The following is a 9344-nucleotide window of genomic DNA, read 5'->3' on the forward strand; positions in this document are numbered from 1 at the left end:
TATGTTGGTGGTTGCAGTTGCTGGGCCAGTTCTGTTCCAGCCCTATCTTCCATACAAACAAATGAATGTTGCAGTCTATTTTATTATTGATTCTCCTTGTCATGTAAATTACATCTTCTTATTAAATCTTAACATAGTTTTATTTCCTATACATTTTTCCTAAAAATCATATGGGAAATAAGATTTAGTCCCTTATTGTTCTAAGTAATCACCTTTTCTGGGACTCTATTTTTCATGGATTTGAATTATTGTATAGTGCCCTTGCATTTTCACTTGATGATTTCCTGTCAGTTTCTCTTATAAAACAGGTATATTTGATTCTCTTAGTGATAGATTCTTAGTGTTTATTTATCTGTATTTTAATTTCTTTGTTACTGAAAGAATTTTTTTGGGTAACAATTTTTGCTTAATTGTCATTTTCTTTTGGCACTTCATTCCACTATCTTCCAATTATGATAGTTTCTGATGAGAAATCAACTGTTAATATTATTGAGATGCCCCTGTACAGTATGAATTGCTTGCTTTGTTGATTTTAACATTAATTGTCTTTGGCATCGAAGATTTTTGGTTTTAATGTGTCTCAATATTAATCTCCTCAATTATAGCTTACTTGGAGTTTGTTGAGATCCTTAGATGTAGAGACTAATTTCCTCACATTCTGAAAGTTTCTAGCTATTATTTCTTCAAGTATTCTTTCTGGCCCTTTCTGCTGTTAGACTTATTTTTATACAATTGTTGGTGAGTTTGATGATATCTCACAGGACTCTGATACTCTGAATTCCCTTTTCTTTTTGTTCCTGAAACTATATAATAGCAGTGAATTTATCCTCAAATTTAGTTTTTTTCCTTCTGCTAGCTCAAATTTTATATTGAGCCACAGTTCTAAATATTTTTAAACTATAAACTTTGTGTCTAGTTATTTTTTTAAAAAGTATATTTTATATGTCTTCCTTGAGTTTTTTTTATCTGGCTCTGTGTGACTGTTGGGACATTCCATCATTCTTTGGCATTTGCAATTTCTCCTTAGGTTTCACTTCCTGCTTATATGCAGCTTATATACAGCCAGAGTTCGTGCATTAGGGCCTTTTCAGGATTTAGCTGAGTGTTCACATAGTCCTGTACCCTCTCTGGCCATCTAGACTTCCTGCAATTCATTAAAACTTTTCAAATTTTCCTATGTATATTTCATTTTTCAGTTTCTCCTTTTAAGTTCTTTTTAATCTACTTCTTCTTTGTCTCCTTTAAGCAGCTGTAATGTTAGACAATTTCCACTGGACGTTTTTGACAAATGCTGAAGAGAAAGTATTATCCATGTCAAGTTGCCTGCTTGTCATTTTAAAGACAATCCTGTGAGCCAGGCCAAACAGTACCAATCACCTAACCTGTAACTCCTTCAGAAACAAATCTGCTTCCTCCCAGAAGCTTTCAGAGCACCTTCCTTCAGTTATTGTTATCACTAAAGCTGTGAATTATCAATGCTACTGAGGACTTAGAAGGAAGGGAATGAAAATAAATGGTTGTTGATTTTGTTTTATGGCTTTTTCATTTAAGGGAATGTATAGTAACTATGTAATAGAGACTATGTAATATAGTCTGGAGATTATCATATCCAGATGTGGAGATACAATGCAGTATGCATCTCTACTTTCAAATCAAAGATGAACTCCCAAAGAAACTGCTGAATGTATCTTGACAACAGGATGCTGAATTCTTTGGCAATGTCCAAATCTACAATGTTAGGATACATTTAAATAGTAGAATGATGGACTTAACGACTATTTATGAAGGACTATACTATAGCAATCATATAGAGGAAGTCAATGTGGTAAGAAGAGGTCTTGGGGAAGGAGTAAGAGAAATCCCAGAGCCTATGGAATTGTATCATAAAATAATAAAACTTAAAAATTTAAAAAGAAAAAAGAGAAGGTCTATCTATCAAACATGTTCATTTCCACTGCATGTCATTGTTTTAGGTTCTCTCAGAAGATAAAGAATATGAATATATAACAATCTAAGAATGGTGATAACTATAAACTTATTTTAGATTTTCCTTATCAGATTGTGGAAGGTTTTCTCTATACCTACTTTTCAGGCAAATTTTATTGTGTAAAAATCTTGTATAGTTAAAAGACATGATAAACATTGGTCATATAACACTTCTGATCATCATGATACAGCATACTGTATCTTATAAGTAGAGTTCATCCTAAAATAACAGTGAGACTATTATGAATAAATAAGCTAGTAACTTTCAATTATCAAGTGTTGTGTACTGTATATAATTGCATGTGTTATACTTTCATATGAGCAGCATTGTAGGGAGTTTGCATACAACATCACCACAAATGCCAGAGTAATATAGTGCATTGTTTTGATAGCTATCAGATCACTAGATGATGGGAATTGTTGAGTTCCATCATAATCTTATGGGAAAAAAGTTCTACTTGTGGTTTTTAAATTTATGTATGTGATGAATTATTTTTCCTTTTATCCACCATCTCCTTGAAAGACAATGATTTTATGGCTCTTTTTCTCTCCATTTTTAAAAAGATATTTGTTTATATTTATATATATTTAAAGTTATTTATTTATATTTATTGGAAATGCAGGGAGAAGGAAAGACAGAGAGAAAGCTCTTCTGTTGCTGATTCACTCCCCAAGTGGCCACAATGGCCAGAGCTGAGCTGATCCAAAGTCAGGAGCCAGGAGCTTCTTCCAGGTCTCCCATGCTAATGCAGAATCCCAAAGCTTTGGGCCAACCTCTACCGCTTTCCCAGGCCACAAGCAAGGAGCTGGTTGGGAAGTAGAGCAGCCAGGACACGAACTAGTGCTCATATGGGATCCTGGCGCATGCAAGGCAAGGATTTAGCCACCGACCCATTGTACCTGGCCCCAGGTGAACCTTTGGGCTCATTTCCTAGTTTACATGCTCACAATTTGATAATAAAGTCTCTTCTGATCCCTTGGTTTCCTAAACCAATCTTCATTCAATAACTAATAGAGCTAGAATAGTGTAATAACAAAAATTCTGAACTGCATTCAAAATGACGTTTCCCTATCCCCAACATGTGCTTACTGCAACTAGGAGTGTGCCTGCTGGTTGGTATAGGTGGGAACTTGTGGACTGTATTCCTTACAGCTGTCTTGCTCAATAGGCTTTTTGATTACTTCTATGGTGCGCAGAAGCATAGGAAAGAAGGAGATAGATTCAGCAAAACAATCTGACTGGCACCATAATAATGGCCTTCATTTCCTCTAACTGCAGCAGCAATGCAAGTAAACTCTCTGGAGGTGCTTTTGTAACCTCTTTGAAGATTTCCCTAGTGGATCACTTGAGTGGGGCCCCTTTCTGTGGTAGCCACTTCTAAACCATTTCATACTTCTGAGCTTCTCACTAACGGAAGATTGCCTTGCTTTCTCAAACAGCCTTGTGGGTGCTATCTTAATCAATTCAAGGAAAGTAGTCTTTCTTCTGAGTTGTTCGCAACTCATCTATGAAATGCAAGAACCTTGGCTCTGAGGGTGGGAATCCAGTTGCCTTTCTGCTGCAATGCTCTGTTCTGCTGCCATGGGTCACTTCAGATAGCATTTAATCCTTCCTATTTCTCGTAATTGGCCTGCAAACCTGAACTCTCTTGTGTTCTCCTGGTCAGTTCTCCCTCGTTTGGTTAGAGGTGCAATGAGAGGATCCTTGTGGCTGCAAGGTGAACAGATATGGAGAAGAAAAACAATAAAAAAGCTTACTCAGCCTCTCCAATCTTATTTTTTCTAAGACTGGTTATGGTTAACCAACTAGTGTTCACAAAACTCGATGTCCTGTTTTGGATATGGGGCATCTCTCTTAGAAATGTTGGCGTGGTTGGCATTCATTATCTCTTTTTTCCAATGAAACATTTTATTATGAAAAACTCCTCATTGTTATTCCTTGTGCTTTATTTTCCACCCACCCTCAGTTTATTTTTGTTGTTATTTTGATTTTTTTTAAATGATGTTTACCGTCTGGACTCATGTTTTCCATGGGGTGTGTTGTTACATTAAAAGAATCCCCTGCACAACAAGGTTGAATGTTTCATTATAATTTTGATTCCATGCCCAAGACACATCTATGTTTGATCTGTTGAAACTGGTTGCATTGCTGAAATTTTTCTTTATAATATATGCTTTATAGGTTTTTAGGCATTCATTATTTTAAGGGCCTCAGCAAAAAGGAGTCCCATCTTAACATCCCATTACATGTATTTCACAACACATGCAAGTCTGAAATGTATGTCTTATGCATGAAATACTTTTAACTTGTCTGGTTGTTCAACAGTTTTCATGAATTCCGAAGACTGAATCATATACTTTTCAGTTTGTTCTGGAAGGTTTGCAAAGACCTGTGGCTAAATAGTTTTAGAATCATTCATTAGCATAATCTTGGAACCATATCATATCTTGGAACCATATCAGATATGATGAGCCAAAAAATTCAGTTTATAATGCTTTCAGGTATTCTGAGTGTGGTGTTACAGTTTTATTTCATGATAGAGTCTACTTCTTTCCCTTGAGGCATCATTTTTCTAATACAGCTATAAAGGCAGCAGAAGGTAGTTCTGCGTTTATTACTTATGTGTTGGTGGAGTGAGAAAGAACAATTTCTAATTTCTGCCAGTAAAATTCTTTTCTGTTCCTGTCTGTTGAGCTTGTTCTGGCAGAATCATGTCCTCCCTCCCCCTTTCTCTCTCCAGTCTTAACAGAGATTCATTTGTGTTCATGTTGGATTGACGCAGAAAAAGTAGAAAAACTCTTTTTTTTGGTGGAACCATTAATTCCTTTTTGGATTCAGAAATTGGGACTGAGTGGCCTACACATCTAATTACCTCCTCTGCTATAAAAGAGAGGGAGCGTATGAAGACAAATGAGGAGTTAAATGTTTCATGGCATTTTATTAACAGCTTGTATCTTTTTAGCCCTTACTAATTATTTTCTCACCCTCCCCGTCTATTTATTGACTCACTATTTTCTTTACCCTTCTTTTTTGGAATGTAAATGATGTTATTCTGAATCAGCACAGGTAGCTAACATATACTGATACCAAGTGGCCTTGAAACATGAGGGAAAGCCACAAAGTAAAGGCTCATTTCTATTGAATGACAGCTATTCACAGGTTCAACACAAGTAAGAATGGTTTGATCTGCATCTTGTGCTCCTAAGGTTATTCATTTAAAAAAATTCCATTTTTAGGTTTATTTACTTAATACAAAGATAGAGAGATAGGGATAGAGATAGAGAGCACTCTGTCTACTGGTTCACACTGCAAGTGACGCTCTAGCTGACAGTAGGAGAGGCCTAAGCCAGAAGGAAAGGATTGAATCCAAGTCTCCATTGGTGGCAGGGACCCAATTACGTCTGCTGTTGCCCCTACATCCCAAAGTCCACCTGAGAGGGAAACTGGACTCAGGAGTCAAAACTGGCACTTAAACCTAGGCATTCCAATATGGTGTCTTCAACCTCTGTCTTAATTGCTACATTCAAAGCCCACCCTCTGGGTTTGTTCTTAACTGACTGATGCGTTCTGACTTAAAAATCCCATGGGTCATATTTTATGACCATTCCAACTAATTGTCTACGTAATCAGTTATTGTAGTGCTTGAGAATTTAGCTCACTAGTAAAGCTGTTGATATACAGTTCTATTTTATGCTTGGTGACAAGTTTTGCAGGAAATAATCCTCAGGAATCTTGGGAGTCTCCCCAACCCATGACTCTACACTCTTAGAGGACATGGCTTTTGCTTGTCTTTCTGCAGTTATCTTTATGCTTTATTGTTTATGCCTTATTGTTTAAGCTGTATATTCTTAAATACAGTAAGAGCTGTCAGGAACAGTGTTCTGGCTATGCACATGCCACTGTGCAAATATGCATTACCACATTTAAATGTCCAACATCCTATCCTAGCTCCCCAGTAATGTCTCTTCTCTCTCCTTCATTGGGGAAATTCTTATGATCTCTGGATGTAGCCATGTCATTAGTGTCACACTGACAAAATGTCAACATCTCTGCAAGCATGACTTGGACTCACCACCCTCTAACTCAGCATCTGAGGAACACTTCCACTTTCCCCTACTGATTGCTTTCTCTGTATATTATATCATCATTTTGGCTGTAATCCACACTTAAAATACAGTCACTGGGAAGGAAGGAGGGAGGGAAAGAGGGAGAGAGACAGAGAGACAGAGAGAGTTTTCCTTCTGTTGCCTCTAACACAATAACACATTGCTACTCCAAGCCTTCTCACCTCATCTAGGAATTACTACAACTATGTCTAGGGAAAGCGGTAGTGTTTCTTGATTCTTGGCACTTCACCCTTTCAGAACCAATCTTTTACATACTCTTCTCATGTCAGCTGGTTGCCAGTGGCCAATGGTGTTAAAGGCGAAAGATTTATACAATCTAAAGAGAAACCAGATTATTGCCAATGGTGTTAGATCTAAATCCTCATTCTGGTCCCATTTAGCTAAATTGATCTATGCCACCTTCTTCTTCCTAATCCCCAAAATATAATCTCTGCCTTAGTAAAACCTATGCTCTTCTTCCTTTTACCTAGGTTTCTGTTCAAATGATTCCCTTTATCCAGAATTTTCTCCTCATTTTTTACAGATTAAAAAATTTCTAGGCTTTCAAAAGTGAAACGATATTCTTGAGGTCATATTGTTAACCAATGAGCTGAATTTTAATTTATTTTACTGATTCCCAAAGCTTTATTTCTTTAATGTTGGTGCTTAGTTCAGAATCATATTAACATAGGATAGAATTCATAGATGGAAACTCAAATTGCATTTGTGCAACCAATGTCTGACAATAAAATTATTATCAGCTCAGGCCATCCTAGATCCTTGTACTGGACCCCAGCCATGGTAAATGGACACATTTCAATACCTCCAGCCAAATAGATCTGCAAAACATGGCTGAATTTTTAATAGCCTTTTGATCTGTAGTCCCTTTTAGGAAAATCTTAGAATTCAAATAAAATTATAATAGGGTACATATAATTTATTCTAGTCACTGAAATTCTCCGTTAAAGTTCAATTTCAATCATAGATGCATTGCTCATAGTTGTCCTAGGTTTGTACTTTAAGCTGCACCCAAAGTTCCAGCACTGTTTTTTCATGATTCTAAAAAAGGATCAGATAGCATATGTTCAAGCTGAGCAAGTTACTGGGATGCCAATAGTATGTTTCTGTAAACTTTTGATTGTGGATTTCCTATGCAAATCAGACTTTGGGTCTGTGTTAGTGTTGCTTTTGAATAAGGACATGACCTTTAGTTCAAACGAATATCAAACATTATTAGACTCATTCAAATTATTTCTCAGGGGTTCTAAAGTGCAGTGAGATGAATTTGTGATATGGCTCATAACTTACCAACGAATGTTTTTCTCCGTCTCTGATTCCTTTTCCAATAAATGTAAAAATTATTTCCATTCTTCTAGCAGTATCAAAGGAATAAAGGTATCGATGCACATCATTAAAAACGAAGATATATGTAATTTTAAAAAGCTTCTAGCTCTAATCACATCAAGGCGATAGCTGAATTTTATTACAGGTGTCTGTACTGGAAAGTTTTTCCTACTCATTTAATAAGTCTCATTATTTGTCATCATCACATTGATTTCAGTCTGAAAAGCCAGAAATTTAAACATTCAACTTTGGTTTTTTTTTTTTTTAAAGATTTATTTATTTTTATTGCAACGTCAGATATACAGAGAGGAGGAGAGACAGAGAGGAAGGTCTTCTGTCTGATGATTCACTCCCCAAGTGAGCACAATGGTCGTTACGGCACCGATCCAAAGCCGGGAGCCAGGAGCTCTTCTGGGTCTCCCACATGGGTGCAAGGTCCTAAGGCATCGGGCCGTCCTTGACTGCTCTTCCAGGCCACAAGAAGGGAGCTGGATGGGATGAAGGGCCACCGGGATTAGAACTGGTGCCCATATGGGATCCCGGCACGTTCAAGGCGAGGACTTTAGCCGCTAGGCCATGGCGCCCGGCCCTAAACATTCAATTTTGTACAAATAGAAACACTCAGGGATCTGATATTTTTAAGAATCATAAATGATCTAATGCCTCTGGACTCATTCTCTCTCTTTTTTTTTTCTAAAATTTTAGTATTTTGGTTTCAGAGGCCATTTGTTAAGAGTAGCAGATGTTATGCTAATCTCACTCCAACCTTCCAAGCATGATAAAAGTGCTGGTGAACACAAAAAAGTCTTTCTATTGTCTTCTGGAGGAAAACAATGCATACATCACACCACAAACAGAACAATTGATTACTCATTCTTTTATTAATCCAGTACCTACTATGTGTGAAATATTGTTTGTAATCAGGGGAATGGAATGGGAAGCTCAAGAAGAAGACACAATCTCTCTCTCTCTCTTTTTTTTTTTTAAAGATTTATTTATTTTTATTACAAAGTCAGATATATAGAGAGGAGGAGAGATAGAGAGGAAGAAATTCCATCGGATGATTCACTCCCTGAGTGACCACAACGGCCGGTGCTGTGCCGATCTGAAGCCAGGAACCATGAGCTTCTTCCAGGTCTCCCATGTGGGTGCAGGGTCCCAAAGCACTGGGCCATCCTCGACTGCTTTCCCAGGCCACAGGCAGGGAGCTGGATGGGAAGTGGAGCTGCCGGGATTAGAACCGGTGCCCATGTGGGATACTGGCACATTCAAGGTGAGGACTTTAGCCGCTAGGCCACAGCGCCGGGCCTTTTTATGGAATTTATATTCCAACACAATTCTGCTGTTCTATCTATAGCATAATTTATAATTCATTTCCAAAAAACGTATAATTTTTCTGCCTTCCTTTTTGTACATAAAGTGGAGTAATAAGCTTGAGATGAGTAGTTAAAAAATTTGAATCAGTTCTACTATTGACAAGCGTGTTTGGCCTTGATAAGTCATTTTGCTTCTCTGGACTCCAGGCAATGTTCTCATTTGTGACAGTATAAACTTCAAACTTCTCATTCCCTAAACATTCAAGAATTGTTACAGCAACTACTCGATGTGAGGCAGTGTTCCAAATACTTGAGAAACTCTCCTCTCAGATTCTAGAGGAAGACAGTGAATAATAAACATTGCAATAGATAAACAGTATTGTACATTAGATGATCATGTTGTAGTATAATGGGTACATTGCAAGCTGGAATCAGGAATATGGGATGGAGAGGAGTTGCAATTTGATAACAAATTTTTATGTAAGACTAAGAGCAAAGATTTCCAATATTTTCTTCAATGCCCTCTCTAAAATTTTTTTTTCTATGTTGTAAGAAGGGAAAATATTAGAGGACTGCTGGAATAGACACCGC

The sequence above is a fragment of the Ochotona curzoniae genome, unplaced genomic scaffold, assembly GCF_017591425.1.
Source record: "Ochotona curzoniae isolate NIBS_2020 unplaced genomic scaffold, NIBS_Ocur_1.0 scaffold_2587, whole genome shotgun sequence".
NCBI classification, from domain to species: domain Eukaryota; kingdom Metazoa; phylum Chordata; class Mammalia; order Lagomorpha; family Ochotonidae; genus Ochotona; species Ochotona curzoniae.